Consider the following 22500-nt stretch of genomic DNA (forward strand, 5'->3'; position numbering starts at 1 on the left):
CCTCACAGGCTACGATACTGCCACTGCGCAAAGCTGACGGTTGCCAGGCAACCGCGGGGATCCTATGAAAATCGTTATCAATCGTCTCATGGCATGTCGTTGCTGAAATGCTTCATATTTGTGTTTTCTCTCTTTGACCTGCCCAGCTGCGCTCCACCCGAAGGCAGGGAAGCACAAAAATTGCATGGAACTCATTCATGCTCCTCTCCACGGAAATCTTTAGTAAAAGGCAAAAGATTTGTACGAGATGAAGAAAAACCAGAGTGCGTGGCTGCACAGCTGCAGGAGCCCAGGCCTCCTTCAAGGCCTCTGCCCTGCCGGTCGTGGTTGGCAATGCACCTGGCCTTACAAACGAGCCAGTGGGGCCCGTTCAGCTCCGGGCTCATCGCCTGCGGCTCTCGGCTTGCGGGCGTGCCCAATCCGTGCAATAACTCAGAAAACACCCGGCCACAGTGTGCAGGAAACGACGCACTCTGGGAAGCCGCTATGCAAAGCGAGGTCCCAAGATCCCCTGCGGCCGGATACTTTCCGCCCCCCAAAGAAAAGAGCACCAATCAGACGGCCGGAGACCGAGGACTCGCAGAGCAGACGGCCACAATCGCCATAATAAGAGCCTAACCCTAACCCTATCCCTCGGAAATCTGTGGCGTTTAGCGTGACATAGTCTTGCAGGCATCGTGCTGTCTCACTGCAATACTATACCGCTGGAGGAAACAGTCCATCTGGCCATGAAACTAATTTGAACGTCTAGCTACAGCAACTAACTATATCATGATTTATTCAGGATGTGCGGAATCAGAACGTCCCGGAGACAGCTTCCGAAATCGTGAGCATTCTCTGGTGGTAGGGGCTTTCAAGATGGCGCTCAGGTGGGAGGTAAAGTTTAGTGGTTGAGGAGTTTTTTTTGAGTTTTTCATGACCTGAATGTTAATTTTTGCTTTTTTTGACTACTGAAAAATAAGGACTTAACAGTAGTTGTTTAAACTTCAGTTATAACTGAAAGAAAAAAAAATGATTTTTTTTAGGTTTAAGAATTTCGATATGAGTAACACTGGGAAAAGAAAAGAGAGTGCTGGGTCTTCGAAGGAGAAATCTAAGATACCTCAATCGTATATGTATAGCACTACAAGAAAATTGATGGCAACTAAAGGGAAAAGTGAACCAGCTGGAGGGGACGTGGAAAGAGTGCTGGAGATGCGCTCGTACGCGAGCGCTCGCAGCCCAAGTGAGACTCAGCTGCCAGAGGAAGAGCCGGAGTCCCTGCCCAGCACACCTGTGAAAACCCCGGCAGCCAAGAGAGGAAGGGGCGACCTGACGCTGGAGGAGCTCCAGACCAACATCTTCAACATGATGGCACAGAGCATGGGTGAGCTGAAGGAAATGACTTGATCTAATACAGTCGCAATCGAAAGTCTTAAAAAGTCCATGGACTGTGTGTTTAAAGAGGTTGAAGACTTAAAGAGTGAAGTAAAAGTTCTTAAACAAGTAAATACCAAACAAGAAAAGCATATTAAAGAACTTGAATTGAAAGTGAACGATGTAGATAGATACCGTCGATGATGGAATTTAAAATTATTTGGAGTTAAAGAGGAACGTGATAAGGACCTTGTTGCAACAGTGAAGGGTATCTGTAAAAGGACCCTGCCGGACCAGGAGGACGTAATATCGGCCATTGACTTTGTTCACAAGCTCGGGAGAGCGAACATGTCTGGGCAAGTGCTCCCCAGATCGATTATAATACAGTTCACCAAGAGGACGGCGAGGGACATGCTGTGGCGAGCGGCGAGGGGGAATGAGTATTTGAATGGGAACAAACTGAGGTTTGCAGAGGACCTGTCTGCTGCGGACAGGAGTACCAGGAACCAGCTGTGGCCCCAGGTTGAAGCTGCCAGAAGAGAGGGGAGGAGAGCCTACTTTGTGGGAGCGAGGGCCTTTGTGGACGGGAAGGAGATTTGCTCCCAGTGACTGCTCAGTTAATGATTATGTTTGGTTTTATTTGTTATACCAGTATATACTAGTGTTTCTTTAGTGTTAGTTTGGAATGGTGTAGTTAAGTGTTAAGGACGGTTATAGTTCTGGTTCTTTGAAAAACTCAATAGTTTAGACAGTCTTAGAGTTAGTTATTTGCTTTTGTGTATGTCTTTTTCATGAATGCCAGAGGTACTCGAAATGTTGTTAAAAGAAAAACTGTGTGCTGAGTTTTATTTTTTACAGGAAACGCATGCATGTTGAAACTAAAGTTTATAAATAATTGAGAAATATTAAAGCAAGATATGATACGTGTAAAATATACAATTTGATCACATAATTACTTAATTACCTCTGGTAGTTAAATGCTTTTTTCTGCTGCATTTTTTTTCTCTTGTACATGACTCTGATCCTCTTGTTGTATTTGTATTTGTAAATTCTATGTTTAATAAAAAAAAATTTAAAAAAAGCATTCTCTGGTGGTGTCCTGCAGACTTCCTGCGGGCATGCGTTGGTGGTATAGTGGTGAGCATAGCTGCCTTCCAAGCAGTTGACCCGGGTTCGATTCCCGGCCAACGCAGTGGTGAAAGTTTTCAAATGCCATCATGAGCCTTGGATTGTGACTAGCAAAGCGAAGCCTTTTGAAAGAGCTAAAGCACTGAAAAACGGAATTGAGGGAGAATCTTACAGGGGATTCTGAGTGGTGTCTGCATACACGCAGTCCGATATGGGTGCTGAAAGCTTGAGCTACTCTCAATGTCATGCTGGCTTTCCCCGGAGTAAATCTGTTACATTGAAAGAATGCTTCTCGCAGGTTCAAAAAGGGACCCTTGTTAATTGGAGAAATCAATGATTTCAAATGAATTCTGTATGCGTTAAAAGACAGCTATACACAGAAAACATGCAGGACACTGCTCATGAGTGTGGAGTTCAGCCGAAACACAGTGCGTTTTTTCAAGCCATCTGACAAAGCCCGCCCACTGAAAACTGCAGCAGATCGTGTAAAGACGTTCAACTTTGTAACTACTGCACGCACAGGAAGCAGAATAAATTCCTCTTTTCAAACTGTCAAAGGTTTGCTTTACGAACGCCGCAGGACATCGCACAATCTCTTTTGAACAGGGACAAACGATTTCTTATGGGGCGCAGTAAGTACTGTTACTGTCACTGCTCGATACCGACGTTGGCCTACTATACCATGTTCAGCCACCGCTAGACAATGTACGGCTCTAGCACCGGAGCAAGCAACAGGAGGGCCGACGTCAAACAGGCACATGTGTCGGACATGGAAAGCGACGAGAATGAGATTTGAACCCATGACTGCAGAGCACAATGAATTAGCAGTCCATCACCTTAACCACTCAGCCACCTTGTCGACGAAACCGGGCTGTCCGGACATGGGTTGGCGCGCTCCAGATGATCTTTTTCTTTTTTTTCCCTCGTACTCGAGGGTCATTTTCCTGTTCCACATGTGATTTCAACATTTTCCTTGGGAGATGTCAAGCCAGCAAGCCACTGCTGTGGTTCAGTGGCCAGTGTGGAGTTCAGTGGCCCTGTTGTACACAGAAAGCACATTGAGCTCCTTGGACATGAAAAGTTCCAGATAAGAGCCATTTGTCATCCTTTCTCTTGGTGTCGATGTTGCTATTGTATGTAAAGGTGGCAACTTGCTCAGCAAGCAGGCGGAGCACACACCGAATGCAGATGTGTCTGAGTGGTGTGTCCAAGTGGCTGCAAAAGGACAGCACTCCTGGGGCGCCGTGGCTTAGTTGGTTAAAGCGCCTGCCTAGTAAACAGAAGATCCTGGGTTCGAATCCCAGCGGTGCCTTCTTTGTTGTGTCTTCTCAAACAGAACTGGTCCTTACAGACAACCGCCTACGGCTAGACTTAATTAAATGCAAGTATTCATTTCCTGTCTTTAACGCGACTTGTTTTTCTTAAAATGGATGCAACTTGCAAAACATGAAATACAAGCCTTGCTAATCAGCGCTAGCGGCTGGCAAAAAAAAAAGAAGTCAGCAATGTTTTTTTCTTTAACCTTAACCCTGCTAATGGAGAAGAGTTAAACGACCGAGTCTATGCAGCTTAAATGATGCGCAAGTCGGGTTCTTAGCTGAAAGGGTGGTAAATCACACTCACCCCAGTCCTTAATCTTTTAAAGAGGATACAAAATTGAACCTAGTCGCCACATCACATACATCCTGTTCAATGATAAAAAGGTAACATCTATCCTCACTCCAGAGTAAATCTCACGTTGAGGGCATCTTTTTTTTCACTTTACCGTGAGTCGGGCTCGGCTGCACAGAGGAGAGAGCAGACCAATGAGGTCACAGGGACAGGGGAGTCACACGCTGGCGGTTTGAATACGCGGAAGATCACTGAGGGATCCACAGTATGTGGACCCTCCGTTTGCCATCAGTCCGCACTCCGGACTCTGAATCCTGCCATCCGAGTTAAGATCTCAGCGGAACCTGAGGCGCAGTTCCTTCTTAAAACGTAATCTGGTGAGCATTTCTAGAATCGCACTTGTATAGATGCAGCCTTTAATGTGTTGCTAGGTTAAAATTGATGACTTCTTGTATTTCAGTAGGCAACTGCCCTCTTGATTTTGGATTTAATCTCTTTATTACAGGGGCGCTTTTATGAAGACAGAGTCATGTTCAGGTACTTTGTTTGATGGAGGAAGCTTATTTCGGACTCTGTGATCTGCTCACCTGGAAAGGTCTGCTGTACTACTACAAGAGAGAAGTAGAGTCTGGAAGAAGGGACAATTTTATGATGCTTTGGAAGATAATGTTTTTTTTTCTTATACTGAAAATGAAAAGTAGTTGTTTCTATATGGACTCAGTCTTTGGAATTTGTATATTTATATATTTCAGTGAACCCTCAGCCATTCCTTCTGTATTGTAATTCAATTTCTCTTTTAAAATTCCTTCCCCACTTCTAGGACCTGCAGTTGCTGAACTCCACAATGGCTTCTATTGGAAAGTCTGTGACTGAGACCAAGTAAGTGTTCACTTTTTTATGAAACCATTATTTATTTTGGAGCAATGAGCAATTCTTATATAAATGCAATAAAATCATTATGCTCAAACTATGAGAGAGAATTTTAAGGATAATTTAAGAAATCAGTCTTAGCTTGTTTCTATACACAGATGGTATTATTTATTTTCAAAGGAAACCCGCGAGGATTCCCCTGGTGTGCAAGATGTGCCTGAATACTTTTGATCAGCTTCCTGCTCACTTCAAGAGAGCGTGTATGAAGCATGCCACGGCAGAAGAGATCGGGATGGCCTCTCAACAGACGAGGGAGGACATGATGAATCACCTGAAGAACGGGGTCATTGTGGATTACCACAGAATAGAGATCAAAGGACACTTTGTGGGCTTGAAATACAAAGAAAATCTTGTTCTATGGTACAAGATAAATACAAAACTTAAGCTTTTATTTTAATTAGATTTATTTATAAAGCATAAGCAATCATTTATTACATTAATATATGTGAAAAAACATTTTAGTATCATACGTTTAGTATATTTAGTTCCTAATGCTGAAAGAAATGATCATAGAACATGACATCTAACCTTACCTGCGGTGTTTTTAATCCCTATTGCTCAATGCACGGTGAAAGCATTGCATACATATGTCTGACAATGAGGAATGGGCCCCTGAGACAGTCATTTGCCTGTTTCACAAATGATCGTATTTTACTAGAGATTCTGTTTGGGATTCAGATGTGCATTCTGACAGCAATCCCTTTCAATAAATGATACGTTCTGGATGAGGTCAAAGGTGTTGGAACACTGTATTTAGGATGTGTTTGCAGTGATTGTGTGTCTTCTGCTTCAACGCAGTGATATATAGACGTGCTCCTGTAATTTATTGGTACAAGCCCAGGGCAGTGAGCAGTCTGAGGATTTATTTCCAGACGGCATAGAGCAGTGAAGCAGTGAAGTAGTGCAACACACTGGATCATTATATTGTTAGAATCTATTCTACTTAAATTATTACATTATACACAATTTGAGTTCATTTTAAAAAGTAAAAGGTAATGAAAGGAATGCATTTTCGTAAGAAAGATAATACCGATATGCATGTGATAATCTTCCTTATATCATGTAGTGCGTCATTTGGACACTTTGTGGGATTGAAATACAAAGAAAACCATGTTATATGGTACAAGATAAATACAAAACTTAAGCTTTTATTTTAATTAGATTTGTTTATAAAGCATAAGCAATCATTTATTACATCGCTTCTTGAATTAAATCTTTTGACAAGAGGTAAGACTTCTATTTTACATTTAAACCCATGTTTAGCTGTGTTTTTTAGATTTAACTGAACCAATTTCTGTGTGTGATAATGTCCTTGAATTCTGACAACATCACACTAAATTACATGATATAAAACAGCTAATGTTTCTAGAGATAAAGTTTCTGGGATGCTTCTAATTACTTTTTATTACCAGGGACAGTTTAATTCACCTTGTACAGTACTGAAAGACCAAGATGCTTTTTTCTAAAGTTATTTAACATTTTATAGAACTTTGTCTACTATGGCAACATGATGAGCTTGGTGAAACTTGGAAAAATACTGCTTGGCCACTTATCTTAAGATAAAGATAGGATAAAGGTTTATCTTTTGCACCTACCTGACCCCCAGGGAAGGCCAATGCTTTCTAAGTTGATGGTTCCCTACAGTAGACTGTACCTTATCTTCAAAGGTAATGTATATTGACCCAAATCAGTTTTGGACTCCAATCTACTGACGAAATGGAGCCTATCCTTTTTTCAGGATTTTAGCATCATACGTTTGGTATATTTAGTCCCTAATGATGAAAGAAATGATCATAGAACATTTGGACACTTTGTGGGCTTGAAATACAAAGAAAATCATGTTCTATGGTACAAGATAAATACAAAACTTAAGCTTTTATTTTAATTAGATTTATTTATAAAGCATAAGCAATCATTTATTACATTAATATATGTGTGTAGCGGCGAGGCTTATTAATAAGGCAGAATTAAGTGTTCTGAGCCTTTCCAAATGAGGCCCCATTTCTCTGTTCATCTCTGTGGTGCAGCCACAGAGAGACTATTCATGCAGGGTGATTTAAGGTCCTAGGACAGCTCCCAAAGGGGGATGCACTTAGCTAAGCCTTTCTATCATGATCAATGGTCATCCATTGGCGCCTATCTGTCTAGGGAGTGCCAGTTGGACATCTGGACTGCATTACTAAGTGTCAGGACTAAGTGACTCATATCTCACCTTGATCAATCAATCAGGGACTTGTAGGGCCGAGTAACCCACGTGGGACTCTGATGCCCATGGAACTTTCAGCCAATCAATGAGCTGAAGTTCCTCCAGGTAAAAACAGGCAACACAGAGAGCCTGTGAGATTCAGTAAGATTCAGAAGGGAGGATTCAGAGGATTCTGTGGACAATTCTAAAGGGAATTCAAAGGAGAATTCCAGGGCAGGACGGCCCAGGAGCAGAAGGCTCCCAAGGGCAGGACATTCTCGCAGCGCGCCTCCTGACCATCCTGAGACTCAGCCCGGACAACCACGGAACGGCCAGTGTGTCCAAGTGCCAGAACTTTCCTTTGTTCTAAGAGTCTAGAGCGGAGGTTGCCAGAGAATAACCAGAGGATCCACCCGAGGTTAGCACCAGCAGCAGGCCTCGTGAACAGGTCGGAACTGTGGACAGCTGAATCACTATTCAGAACTAGCTCTTCATCAGAAACGAACCGGTCCTCTTCCTGACTTGCTCGGACCCACAGTCATCTTTTCTCCTGTGCACAAACTTTGCTAGTTAAAGCCAACACTAACTAGCCGGTCAGTGAGCATCAGCAGCGCAGCGTCGCAAGCCGCACAGCACAGCCTGGCACGGAGCCAGAGAGCGCGGATTGGACAGCAACAGCCTGCAACTGTTTCTTTGTACCCGCAGGAAGATCTGAATCCCCAAAGATTGGATGAGTATTCAACTTCAATGCATTACAGCTCGAGAATTCAATTGTTATCCCAACCAGTTGATATCAATTTAATTCCTAAGAGTTATGTACTTGTTTGAGTATCTAATGTAGAAGTTATAACCAAGTTCATTAACGAAACGGTCTTAATGAATGATATACTGAACGTATGTCCTCTTGATATGTGTAACACTTCGTAACTGACTGAATATATATCTTTTGTATTCTGATAACCCTCTTGATAAGATCTGTTAGGTTTACATGCATATTTTATGTATTAATAAATGTATCCTCGTGTATTAGTACCTGTGTGTGCGCGTTGTTTGAGTTATGTCGCATGGTTTGATTCTAAAGCCATCAAAAGAATCAACTTTGTGATTTACTGCTACAATTAATAATTGTCTCAGTAAATGCCCAAACCCTACAGAACTGGTGCCTTCAGAGAGCCACTACATTTAATTTTGCTATGGCAACATTACATATTTGGCGTCCCTGAGCCGGTTTTCTTACATTATTTGGCGTCCCTGGGTGGGCGTGGCAAGACTGAAATGAGTCAACCAAGCGGAATAATTCAATATAAAACGCCGCGGGTTTCATACACAACAATACGGTGTGCTGAAAGCCGAAAGAAAAAAAAAGTTCCCCTTGCTCTTTAAGCAGTGCTTGATTGTTTTGTGATCTTTTGCGATCTACCGGGTTGATTGCATACTTGATCTTGTGGTTTTCTGTGGTAAAACTGTGATTTCGTACTTAAACGTAATACTCTTTAAGTTTAACGATGGTTGCTAAAAGGTCTGAATTCGAGTCGCTATTAAGCACTCTCTCTAGCAGCGACAGGTCTGACCACGATCTCTTCCATATCTCCGTCAGCGGAGAAGCTAGAAGGATAAATCTCCATTCTCTGAGAGAGCTAGCGAAGGACATAGAGAGATTTGACCCCGCAGTGTCAAAGAATAATATCGAGAGTTATATTCAGGACCTCAGGTATACCCTGCAGTATCTGCCAAACGCCACAGAACAGGAGAAAGTGTTTCTGGTCAGGAAAACTACCAGCAGAGCTGTACATGAGTGGATGGCTAGGCAGATGAAAGAAGTCTGTAATGATTTTGAGCAGCTTTGTCAAGCACTTATCGAAGAATACAGTGCGTTTATTGACCCGACTGCTGCGATAGCCGCCGCTCTTAACATTAACCACAAGAGAGCAGAGTCCCCTCGCGAATATTACGAGAGACTTAGACGAACTTATTTTGCAGGGCGAAATGATGAGGGTTGCGAAGAGAACACACATTTCAAGGGTTTATTCATTGCGAATCTCCACCCGTCAGTCAGAAAGATGATCTTAATGCATACAGATGCACAGACCATGAAAATGACTGATATTAAGAGATTCGTGCAGAAAGCCTGGGAGTATGATGTCCAAAGTCGCTCTGAGCAAAAAGCTGTTAAAGTGACTGTGTTTGCCGTCAGAGCCAGCAGGGTTAATTCCCCCCTGCTCGAAGGAGCACAGGCTCCTGAGCTGGCTAAGCCCCGTTCCAAAGCATGCACACAGGACCACACCCAGCGTCCTAAGTGCCATGAGAACACCGGGGGAGGGAAAGGGCTAGATAAAGCTGAACAAAAGGATTCAGTAGCCACCCGCCTGGCCAGGCTTGAACAAGCTTTATTAGGACAGGGACAACCGCTCCCCAAGGCTGCCGGAAGCGTGAATGAGCTGATACTCTCCACTGGAGGAGGCGGAGACCCGCCCCCTCTCCCTCCCTCAGTCTATCTGATTGAGCAGAAGGGTTCCTGCCTGGATGAATTCAGCCACTCCCAAGTGAGTGCTGACTCCACCCCTGAAGTCACAGAGCAGGCAGTAAAACACAGAGGAAAAGCAAGAAGCTTTTACCTCAAGGCTGCCATGGGAGATGTCTTACACTGTGAGACACTGATTGACACTGAGGTTGAAAGGTGTTTGATGTCACACGGCAAGCTCAAACGGGTTGAAAAAGAAAAGGGCATGCGACTCAGAGAGGAACCTTTGGTGGATCACCAGAAAGGCAAAGTGTGGAAACAGGTCAAGGCTCCTAAGCCTTCTGTACAGAAGGAAAGGGGGGCCAAGAGGCAGACTGTGCTCACACAGTGCCCACCAAACACAGAAGCCTATGTGGAGATTCCTTCTGTTCCCTCTGGACAAGAAATAAAAATATTTCCTTGTTCCCCGGATATACAGGGAAGTCGTGTCCCGGCCAAGGTCCCAACAGCCTCCATGCCACAGGAGCGGTGCTCCAAGCAGCCGCCTGATCCACCAGGTAAAGCACACACCTTTTACATCCCTAAAGAGGAGCAGATCTCCCCACCTGGCGATGAAAAGGAGCTTTCCCTGTGCACCCTGGCACCCAAGAGGGGTCAGGAACACCACCCTGCAGTGGTGGAAGGGATCCAGATGGCAGGAGAGCAGGTTGGTGATGTAGCCCTCACCCTTAGCCCTGAGAGGTCCTCTATTAGTAAGGATCTGCTTGAGCAGCTGTCACAGGGCCACCGCCAGGTGCCCCTGGTGCAACATTCACAGGTTAGACAGGAGGTCCAGCTGGACGCTGAGACTACTGCGCTGTGGACACACCTGATCCCAGATGCCGATTCCCTCTGCTGTGACCCAGGGAACCTGCAGTCAGGTAACATTATTTCTCACAACTACCAGGTAGTGAGTGAGACTGACCTGATTGTTCCTGCCTCAACGGCAGGGTTGCCAACACACCCAGTCCCCCAGAAGGGACAGGGAATGAAAGCCGAGCCGGTTTTCTTACAGCCACCAGCTCAGTCTGTCAGTCTGAGTCTGACCAACAGTGGTTCAGCCAGACTGGAGCTGGATGGTCAAGTCACCCGCCTGCCAGTGCAGGACATCGCAAAGAGGGGTGTCAGAATCCCCGCCTGCACTGACATGGGCCTGGTGAGTGATAGTAAGTTCAAAGACAGTGAACTAGCTATCCCAGTGCTGGGGCAGCTCCCTGAACCCCTAGCAAGGGAAGGGGGGAGCGAGCAGGTGTCCTACACCCACGCCCAGCGAACGATTGTAAACATGCCGATAGAGGGATTCCTCAATCAGGAAGTGTGCAGGGTGGACCTGAACAGTGAGAATGGGGTAACAATCCCAGATCACTCAGGTGCTCCAGATGACCACTCAGCCGAGGGTCAGGCATGCTCTACCGCTGCACCACCCCCTGCAGGGTTCCTAGAGCACAGGCATGAACAAATCGAAAAAGCAGATGCCCTGGAAAAGGAGGAGCAGCATCAGCAGCTGCGTCAGATCTCCCCATATTTCCAGGATGTTGGTGCCCAAGATGCCACAGGGCATACTGAGAAAGACACCATGTACACGCTGCGCCAGCTTAGAAAGGCGACAGTCACTCAGAAGGAGATGACTGGGATCAGCCACCCGAAAAGACTTTTGGGAGGACTGATTGCTGCCGCCACTGTTGCACGTTTGCTTTTTTCTGGTAGGTTTGTGTGCTACTGGCACTCTCACCCTGACTGCCCCAAGAAGGCAGGGGTCAGAGATGCCGGAGGGTAGTGACAGACTGTATCGACAGCAGCAAAAGTTGGAAAGCTTAGGGAAAACCCTACAGGCAATTTCCTATGCAACAGGGTTAAACCTTATTCCCCAACCAGTGGACATGATTGTTGGTGTTATACAGTGGGTTTATGCTTGTGTGCAACAGGCCAGAATGTTGACACAAGACCTATTAAGGGAGCTTAGTGCCACTGTAGCTAGTCTAACCACGGCACGATTCCCAACCCACTTGATTCCACTCTTCTCAGTAGAGGAGTATGTGACATTAACCCCATCGCTCATAGCTCACCCAGAAGGCAATCCAAGATTGAATTTGGTTCCAAATCTTGAGATGGGTATGGCTACCAAAGCTATCCATTGGCTGTGTCTAAACGATTCACCAATGAAGGGTGTAAAGCTACTAACGAGCAGAGGGAGGTTAATGAACCCCATGAAGAGCAGGTAGGAAGTAAATGGCTGGTCAGCACACCACATTTAACTGACACTATGACTTGTGACAGGCATGATACAGCTACCACAATGCAGCTACCTAATCAAACAGTTTTCCTGCAAGTTCCCGAGGAGGCCATAGTACAGCATGGTAACTTAACACTGTACGGTCTGGAACCAGACAACATAAGACCAAACTTGAGGTCATGGATGCCTTCAGGTGCCACACTATTGAATTGGATAGAAATCCAAGAAACAGTAAGCCCTGAAGAGGTACAGGTAGTTAGTTTGCTTTAATGGAACAAACCTCCAAACCACCCAAGCAGATACCCAACACAGGTGTTGTGGTTTATCGCGGGGCTGGGAACAGGAACTGTTGTTATTGTAACACTGCTGCTGGGAAGCTGGATCATGACTGACAGTGTACTCTGAATGCTGTACTCTTGCATCAAAATGTAATCTGGGTAGCATGAATGAGTCAAAGGTAGCATGTCAAAAGAAAGGAAGTGATTTCTCCCCAAATATGTACTACAGAGGTATCAGATATTGACAGTGAACTTCCTGATGTGTAATTCCTAGACTTAGATAATGTCTCCTACCGTGTTTATACATACTCCAGATGTTATTCATCCTGTTTGTATCCAATGCTGGTTCCGGTATGAATTCTCGAGGAGTAATGTGGACATTTAAGATTAATGTTCTAATGGCAAGGGACATCACTTAACTCTGTTTTGTTTTGAAGGCAACAACGCCTCAGGACCTCATGACCTTCAAAAAGGGGGGATATGTAGCGGCGAGGCTTATTAATAAGGCAGAATTAAGTGTTCTGAGCCTTCCCAAATGAGGCCCCATTTCTCTGTTCATCTCTGTGGTGCAGCCACAGAGAAACTGTTCTGCAGGGTGATTTAAGGTCCTAGGACAGCTCCCAAAGGGGGATGCACTTAGCTAAGCCTGGCTTTCATGATCAATGGTCATCCATTGGCGCCTATCTGTCTAGGGAGTGCCAGTTGGACATCTGGACTGCATTACTAAGTGTCAGGACTAAGTGACTCATATCTCACCTTGATCAATCAATCAGGGACTGGTAGGGCCGAGTAACCCACGTGGGACTCTGATGCCCATGGAACTTTCAGCCAATCAATGAGCTGAAGTTCCTCCAGGTAAAAACAGGCAACACAGAGAGCCTGTGAGATTCAGTAAGATTCAGAAGGGAGGATTCAGAGGATTCTGTGGACAATTCTAAAGGGAATTCAAAGGAGAATTCCAGGGCAGGACGGCCCAGGAGCAGAAGGCTCCCAAGGGCAGGACATTCTCGCAGCGCGCCTCCTGACCATCCTGAGACTCAGCCCGGACAACCACGGAACGGCCAGTGTGTACGAGTGCCAGAACTTTCCTTTGTTCTAAGAGTCTAGAGCGGAGGTTGCCAGAGAATAACCAGAGGATCCACCCGAGGTTAGCACCAGCAGCAGGCCTCGTGAACAGGTCGGAACTGTGGACAGCTGAATCACTATTCAGAACTAGCTCTTCATCAGAAACGAACCGGTCCTCTTCCTGACTTGCTGGGACCCACAGTCATCTTTTCTCCTGTGCACAAACTTTGCTAGTTAAAGCCAACAGTGAGCATCAGCAGTGCAGCGTCGCAAGCCGCACAGCACAGCCTGGCACGGAGCCAGAGAGCGCGGATTGGACAGCAACAGCCTGCAACTGTTTCTTTGTGCCCGCAGGAAGATCTGAATCCCCAAAGATTGGATGAGTATTCAACTTCAATGCATTACAGCTCGAGAATTCAATTGTTATCCCAACCAGTTGATATCAATTTAATTCCTAAGAGTTATGTACTTGTTTGAGTATCTAATGTAGAAGTTATAACCAAGTTCATTAACGAAACGGTCTTAATGAATGATATACTGAACGTATGTCCTCTTGATATGTGTAACACTTCGTAACTGACTGAATATATATCTTTTGTATTCTGATAACCCTCTTGATAAGATCTGTTAGGTTTACATGCATATTTTATGTATTAATAAATGTATCCTCGTGTATTAGTACCTGTGTGTGCGCGTTGTTTGAGTTATGTCACATGGTTGGATTCTAAAGCTATCAAAAGAATCAACTTTGTGATTTACTGCTACAATTAATAATTGTCTCAGTAAATGCCCAAACCCTACAGAACTGGTGCCTTCAGAGACCCCCTACATTTAATTTTGCTATGGCAACATTACATATTTGGCGTCCCTGAGCCGGTTTTCTTACATGTGAAAATAACATTTTAGCATCATATTATTACATACAGGTCTCTAGCTTCAACACAGTGATATATATATATACTCAGTGATTTATTGGTACATGCCCAGGTCAACAATCAGAATGAGGATTTATTTCCAGACGGGCTACAGGTAGTGTTGTGAAATACTTCAACACACTGGATCGCAGATTTAGACCCCCTGCACTCTTACTCCTTAAAAACCAAAGAAATGAAGATATGTAGCAATTACATTGCAACAGGGCTGACAGTGACTTAATGCTTATACTAGTGGACTTCTGGTACCTTTAGGGTACGGTGTTCCCTGAAGGGCTCTCAAACCCCGCATTTCAGATGCCTAGCTGTTTCGCTGATGTGTTGCACCTCAGAATCACTTTTAAACCTTACCTCTGGTATCTTTAATCCCTATTGCTCAACGCATGGTGAAAGTATTGCATAAATGTGTCTGAAAATGAGCAATGGGCACCTGAGAGACTCATTTGCCTGTTTCACAAATGATCATATTTGACTAGAGATTCTGTTTGGGATTCAGTTGTGCATTCTGACAGCAATCGCTTTCAAAAAACGATACATTCTGGATGAGGTCAAGGTGCAGGAACACTGTATTTAGGATGTGTTTGCACTTATTCTGTGTCTCTAGCTTCAACACAGCGATATATGTATATGCTCACTGATTTTTTGGTACATGCCCAGGGCAATAATCATTATGAGGATTTATTTCCATATGTGCTAGAGGTAGTGTTGTGAAATTCTTCAACACACTGGATCGCAGGTTTAAACCCCCTGCACTCTTACTCCTTAAATACCAACAAATGCAGATATGTAGCAATCATATTGTAGCGGACACTCATTTGCCTGTTTCACAAATGATCATATTTTACTAGAGATTCTGTTTGGGATACGGATGTGCATTCTGACAACAATCTCTTTCAAAAAATGATTTTACCTTATCGCAGCTTTGCCCTTCTTGCCTCTTTGGAAAATATCTCCATCTTGTGGTCGTTGTTGGTAATGTCTAGACAATATCTCCATCTTGTGGTCGTTGTTGGTAATGTCTAGACAACATCTCCATCTTGTGGTCGTTGTTGGTAATGTCTTCTTATGCCCTTTTTTATTTTAATTCTCTATTAGTTGATTCTAGTATCTCTACAATGGAGCTGAAAATTTTCCAGAAAGTGGTTGCAAGCCCGATATCATGCGAAGAAACTTCAGGATTCGGGGATCAGTCAATGGATTTTCTTCAAAGTTGGATTTTTGCACTCTGTGGACCAAGAGATGTTGTTCTATAATGTTTTTTTTTTTTTTCAAATTTAAAAATATCATTTTTTCATGGAGCTTTGAATGGGATGGATTCACCCTCCTTTAGCCAGGACAGAGCTCCAGGAGCCTGGGTAGGATTCTAGCTTTCTCCCCTTGCAGGCACCTGGCACAGAAGACAATATTTTTTTCCTTAAAATCTTTTTTTGTGTGTGTTCCTTGTTGTTCCAAACTTAATTTTAATCACTTTTAATTAGAGATTTTATTAAAAATAGTGCAATAAATGACTAATTTCACAAAAATTAATGTAATATAAAACGGATGTTTTCAACTTTATTGTAGTGTTTTAGAAACTAATATGTCTTCAAAAATGGTTGTTTTTCACTCCTATGAATGAAAACTGTTGTTATATGATGTTTTTTTTTTCAAATTTTAAATGATCATTTTTTCATGGAGCTTTGAAGGGGATGGATTCACCCTCCTTTAGCCAGGACAGAACTCCAGGAGCCTGGGTAGGATTCTAGCTTTCTCCCCTTGCAGGCACCTGGCACAGAAGACATCATTTTTTTCCTTAAAATCTTTTTTTTTTGTGTTCCTTGTTGCTCCAAACTTAATTCTATTCACTTTTAATTAGAGATTATATTAAAAATAGTGCAATAAATGACTAATTTCACTAAAAATACTAAAAGTAATATAAAACGGATGTTTTTAACTTTATTGTAGTGTTTTAGAAACTAATATGTCTTCAAAAATGGTTATTTTTCACTCCTAGGAATGAAAGCTGTTGTTAAATGATGTTTATTTTCAAATTTTGAAAAAGCAAAGGATTCTAGCTTTCTCCCCTTGCAGGCATCGGACACAGAGAACCTCATGGTTTTCCTAAAAATCATTTTTTATGTTCCCTGGTGTTCCAAACTTAGTTTTAATCAATTTTAATTTGTTATGTTACAAACAGGGTAATACAGTCTTAATTGGACTATAACTAATGTCATATTGTCTGCTACAAAACTGATATTTTCAGCTCTATTGTAGAGATTCTAGAATCAACTAATAAAGAATTGAAATAAAAAAGGGCATAAGAAGACATTACCAACAACGACCACATGATGGAGATATTGTCTAGACATTACCAACAACGACCACAAGATGGAGATATTGTCTAAACATTACCAACAACGACCACAAGATGGAGATATTTTCCAAAGAGGCAAGAGGGGCAAAGCTGCGATAAGGTAAAATCATTTTTTGAAAGAGATTGTTGTCAGAATGCACATCCATATCCCAAACAGAATCTCTAGTAAAATATGATCATTTGTGAAACAGGCAAATGAGTGTCCGCTACAATATGATTGCCACATATCTGCATTTGTTGGTATTTAAGGAGTAAGAGTGCAGGTTTAAACCTGCGATCCAGTGTGTTGAAGAATTTCACAACACTACCTCTAGCACATATGGAAATAAATCCTCATAATGATTATTGCCCTGGGCATGTACCAAAAAATCAGTGAGCATATATATATATATCACTGGGTTGAAGCTAGAAACACAGAATAACTGCAAACACATCCTAAATACAGTGTTCCAGCACCTTTGACCTCATCCAGAACGTATCATTTCTTGAAAGGGATTGCTGTCCGAATGCACATCTGAATCCCAAACAGAATCTCTAGTAAAATACGATCATTTGTGAAACAGGCAAATGACTGTCTCAGGGGCCCATTTCTCATTGTCAGACACATGTATGCAATGCTTTCACTGTGCATTGAGCAATAGGGATCAAAAACACAGCAGGTAAGGTTAGAAGTCATGTTCTATGATCATTTCTTTCAGCATTAGGGACTAAATATACTAAACGTATGATGCTAAAATGTTATTTTTACATATATTAATGTAATAAATGTTTGCTTATGCTTTATAAACAAATCTAATTATAATAAAAGCTTAAGTTTTGTATTTATCTTGTACCATAGAACATGATTGTCTTTGTATTTCAAGCCCACAAAGTGTCCAAATGATGCACCTTTGACCTCATCCAGAACGTATCATTTCTTGAAAGGGATTGCTGTCCGAATGCACATCTGAATCCCAAACAGAATCTCTAGTAAAATACGATCATTTGTGAAACAGGCAAATGACTGTCTCAGGGGCCCATTTCTCATTGTCAGACACATGTATGCAATGCTTTCACTGTGCATTGAGCAATAGGGATCAAAAACAGAATGGAAACAGACATGGAAACCAACAAGGATGGGATTTGAACCCATGCGTGCAAAGCACAATGGACTAGCAATCCATCGCCTTAACCACTCGGCCACCTCGTCAACAAAACTGGGCTGTCCCAACTGGGTTGGCGCGCTCCAGATGATCTTTTTCTTTTTTTTCCCTCGTACTCGAGGGTCATTTTCCTGTTCCACATGCGATTTCAACATTTTCCTTGGGAGATGTCAAGCCAGCAAGCCACTGCTGTGGTTCAGTGGCCAGCGTGGAGTTCAGTGGCCCTGTTGTACACAGAAAGCACATTGAGCTCCTTGGACATGAAAAGTTCCAGATAAAAGCCATTTGTCATCCTTTCTCTTGGTGTCGATGTTGCTATTGTATGTAAAGGTGGCAACTTGCTCAGCGAGCAGGCGGAGCACACACCGAATGCAGATGTGTCTGAGTGGTGTGTCCAAGTGGCTGCAAAAGGACAGCACTCCCAGGGCGCTGTGGCTTAGTTGGTTAAAGCGCCTGTCTAGTAAACAGGAGACCCTGGGTCTGAATCCCAGTGGATAACTGCCTATGGCTAGACTTAATTAAATGCAAGTATTCATTTCCTGTCTTTAACACGACTTGTTTTTCTTAAAATGGATGCAACTTGCAAAACATGAAATACAAACCTTGCTAATCAGCGCTAGCAGCTGGCAAAAAAAAAAGAAGTCAGCAATGTTTTTTTTCTTTAACCTTAACCCTGCTAATGGAGAAGAGTTAAACGACCGAGTCTATGCAGCTTAAACGGTGCGCACGTCGGGTTCTTAGCTGAAAGGTTGGTAAATCACGCTCACCCCAGTCCTTAATCTTTTAAAGAGGATACAAAATTGAACCTAGTCGCCACATCACATACATCCTGTTCAATGATAAAAAGGTAACATCTATCCTCGCTCCAGAGTAAATCTCACGTTGAGGGCATAATTTTTTCACTTTACCGTGAATCGGGCTCGGCTGCACAGAGGAGAGAGCAGAGCAATGAGGTCACGGGGACAGGGGAGTCACACGCTGGCGGTTTGAATACGCGGAAGATCACTGAGGGATCCACAGTATATGGACCCTCCGTGCGCAATCAGTCCGCACTCCGGACTCTGAATCCTGCCATCCGAGTTAAGATCTCGGCAGAACCTGAAGCGCAGTTCCTTCTTAAAACGTAATCTGGTGAGCATTTCTAGAATCGTACTTGTATAGATGCAGCCTTTAATGTGTTGCTAGGTTAAAATTGATGACTTCTTGTATTTCAGTAGGCAACTGCCCTCTTGATTTCAGATTGAATTTCTTTATTACAGGGGCGCTTTTATGATGACAGAGTCATGTTCAGGTACTTTGCTTGATGGAGGAAGCTCATTTCGGACTCTGTGATCTGCTCACCTGGAAAGGTCTGCTGTACTACTACAAGAGAGAAGTAGAGTCTGGAAGAAGGGACAATTTTATGATGCTTTGGAAGGTAGTTTTTTTTTTCTTTGAAATCGAAATGAATCAGAATATCAGAGCAAAAGACAAACTCTTGGTTTGGTTTAAAGAGATATGGTTTTAAAACAGACAAAATGTAGAAAACAGGTGTTTCTCACTTTTGGAAAAGAATGGACCGGGGGTATTTTACTAGTTGCAGTGCTGAGCTCACCGGGTTGCAGTCCTGCAGTGTTGCACCAGGGTCAGTGGTGCAATGGATAACACGTCTGACTACGGATCAGGACATTGTAGGTTCGACTTCTGCCTGGCTCGGGTCGTTTTTAAACGCATCAGGCTACTCCCTAAGTAGCCTGTGCTACTTACTGTATTGTAATCGTACCCAGTAAGAGATTTCCTTCATGTAAATGAACTGCACCTGACAGCTTTAGAAAAACACCTGGGCTCAGTACGGTGCTGAGAGCTCAGCGTTGCTGTTGTTCTAATTAGCACGCACTGCATCGGCTATGAACCCGAACTTTTCAATTATTCCGATCAGTAAGTCAACACGTAGTCCACATGAAAGGTAGAAATATTCTCTTGTCTGTCTCTTGTTTGTATAGAACTGAATGTCCCTGACAATGTACTGTTAGTTTTAATTGAAGAACGGCATTTGTGTTCAAATATACCAGACAAGTTTACGTAACTGCTCATGCGACACTCAGTTGTAATTAGTCAAGAAATAAAGTCGAACAACAGCTGCGGGTTTGATTCTGAACGTATGAGATTGCAGCGCCTTTTACTGCCATTGACAAATGATAGAGATTCGAAGAGAGATCCTTCAGACCATCAAGCAAACCCACGGCTATTTCGGTTTTCTATCTAGGCAACGTTGGTGTCTGCGATAGCATACATGAAAGCGTGATGCAATTTCTGTGGCTACATTTGTTGCACATCATGCACAGTAAGAGTGTTTCTAACACCAAATAAAAAGTCAACAATTAGCGATCACGCCTTCTCCTCAGTTAACCCACTGAAACCCTTGCTGTTAACAGTTCTTTAATGCGTGCTTTACGAGCACCTACATATCGTGTCGGTTCTTTCAGCTTTATTCATTAGGTTTTCAAAGGCATAAGTAGAGCACCAGAGGTGCGAACGCAGAATGTGTGGTAATCTGAAGAACTGCTTTCCATGGCAGCGGGTCCAAGCGATTTAGCATTTTTATAGTACCGGGAAAGGAGAAGCGGCACTTTGCCTTTGCCGCGCAGGCACAAGGCGACGTGCGGCAGACGCCGGAGTCGGCAAGTTCCGAACCTGCGCGGGGAAGCCCCAACGCATTTCGAGTCCATCGCCTTAACCACTCGGCCATGACAAAAGCGAGCTCGCTGCCGCCGCATTCCTCCTATAATCTAACACGGAGTGCGAAGTCGCTGCGGAAACCTTTTTAAAGTCGCTCTCCGTTAAAAAAAAAAATACCTTTCACAAGATTCGTGCCGGCAGACAGACATGCCTCAGAGGGTTTAAGGCTGGCTTCACGTTCAAATGATGAAGTCCCCCAGTCCGGATGTCAAAATGCAACTTTGGCAGACAGAAAAAACATCAACAAACCACAAATGTGGAAAAGGATTTTACAAGCTGCACCACACTGCACTTTCCAAAGCATTTACATTCGTGTTAGACGCAGGAATTGCCTTTGATTTGCGCGCTTACGAACGCCATGGAAAACGAAACAAAACTAAAGCCCTCAGCTCCTGCACTTGATTATAATGCCGTTACGTGTCGAAGCAGGAATTTACGTCATCCTACCACTGCAACACGGGGAATAGAGGGAAATGAGAACAATCTACGAATTGTCTCTAAACAGTCCCTACAGTTGTAAGACGCCTGGAAGCGTGCACCCCCATCATTAATCTTTGCGCATCTGTGCAAGGTAAACTCTGGAGCAGTCTCTGAAACGGCTCAAAGGAAACACGTGATTGATTCCATGTGCATCTGGGGTTCATTTCTTATTTACATTTAATTCAAGGGAAAGGCTTGGGTCAGTTTCAGACGGCCTCCAACAGCGAGATTCAAGCGTCCCACCTTCAGCCCAATCTGCGCCGCCAGAACGCCAATGGCTCCTCTGGTCTCCGGGGTGCGGTTGTGACTCCGTAACCTAAAGTGTTGGTGGCAGACAAATGGAGACTAACAGGTGATGTCCTAGGACATGACTACATTGTGACACTCGGTGGGGATGGTGACCATTGCTTGGAAAAGAGTGCGAGGCCCCTTTAGAAAAACATTTTGTTAACAGGCATTCTGCCTCAGCCTAAACACCTATAGCTTGCAAAGCACATGCTATTAGACAGGCACCTCTGCAAGACCTTAAGAGTCTCTTAAACTAGTGATAGAAAGGTGTTCCCAATAGGCGATGTTCGGCTTTCAAATCATCTCTCCGTGGAAGCGCCGAGATACAGCTGTTTAAGGCTTAGAAGCAGCTGACTGTTTCACTACCTAGCTGATCACTGTCAGTCAGGGAGCTCAGAGGTGAAAAGCCTGTCTGAGAGACAATTCGTCGTCGATCAGTTCAATATGTTCCGTACCAGCTCGGCGCACCTGAGATCATCTTGATAGCCGTGTAGCTCAGATGAGTGAGAGCGTGTGTGTGTGTACCACCGTGATTGGATGCCGGTCCTTCTCAGGTCACAGTAAACCTTCTGCTGCCTAACTTCCCTAATTTTGGGGATCCCTTTGAAAAAGCAAAGGAAAAAAAAACTGTCTCTCATCAGCGTGATTGACCCTCCCCAGTGTGCCCCAGTGGCCTAATGGCTAAGACACTGGCCTCCTAAAACAGCGATTGTGGGTTTGAGTCCCATCTGGGGTGCTCCTGTCCCATTTTGAGCGTACAAATGTCCTTGTGATTTGCAAAGCTACAACCCCACCTTACTTAGTGAGCGTCTCTGCTTTTCTCTCACATACAGTTGGGAGAAAAACTTTTGTAAACAGCCCTTCGGAATGATGTGGATTTCTGCATGAATGGCTCCTAACATGTGATCTTATCTTTATCTAAGTCATAATAATTAATAAAGAGAGTCTGATTTCACAAACAACACACGCCCAACATTTGACATTGCTGTTTCTTTATTGACCAAATGGTTTAAACAATCAAGGTCATTGATGGAAAAAGTATGTGAACCCTTATATTAAGGAGCTAGTGGAACCTCCTTTATGACAAAAACCTCAATCCCCACTTTCTGTAGCGGCTGGTCAGACCTGAGCAGCGGTTAGGAGGCATTTTGGCCTATTCCTCTATGCAAAACTGTTTCAGTTCATGTATATTTTTGGGATGTCTTGCGCTGAACGGCCTGCTTCAGATCACGCCACAGCACTTCAATGCGATTGGGGTCAGGACTCTTACTTGGCCATCCCAAAATATGGAATTTCTTCTG

General features: G+C 43.7%; 4 non-coding genes across 4 annotated transcripts in view; 2 read left to right on the top strand and 2 right to left on the bottom strand.

Annotated features, from left to right (window-relative positions):
* LOC148642519 (U4 spliceosomal RNA) overlaps positions 1-35 on the bottom strand; it is a 142-nt gene extending 107 nt beyond the window's left edge. Inside the window, exon 1 of the small nuclear RNA XR_015929424.1 lies at positions 1-35. This exon is cut by the window's left edge and continues 107 nt beyond it. This is a non-coding gene — a small nuclear RNA (U4 spliceosomal RNA).
* A 115-nt stretch (positions 36-150) lies between these two features.
* On the bottom strand, positions 151-267 carry LOC148642520 (U5 spliceosomal RNA). Its single transcript, XR_015929277.1, has one exon. It is a non-coding gene; the product is annotated as a U5 spliceosomal RNA (small nuclear RNA).
* A 2209-nt stretch (positions 268-2476) lies between these two features.
* On the top strand, positions 2477-2548 carry trnag-ucc (transfer RNA glycine (anticodon UCC)). Its single transcript has one exon. It is a non-coding gene; the product is annotated as a tRNA-Gly (tRNA).
* A 1174-nt stretch (positions 2549-3722) lies between these two features.
* Positions 3723-3796, top strand: trnat-agu (transfer RNA threonine (anticodon AGU)). Its single transcript has one exon. It is a non-coding gene; the product is annotated as a tRNA-Thr (tRNA).
* Positions 3797-22500: the final 18704 nt, after the last annotated feature.

The sequence above is a fragment of the Lepisosteus platostomus genome, chromosome 22 (assembly GCF_059453375.1).
Source record: "Lepisosteus platostomus isolate fLepPlt1 chromosome 22, fLepPlt1.hap1, whole genome shotgun sequence".
Classification (NCBI taxonomy): domain Eukaryota; kingdom Metazoa; phylum Chordata; class Actinopteri; order Semionotiformes; family Lepisosteidae; genus Lepisosteus; species Lepisosteus platostomus.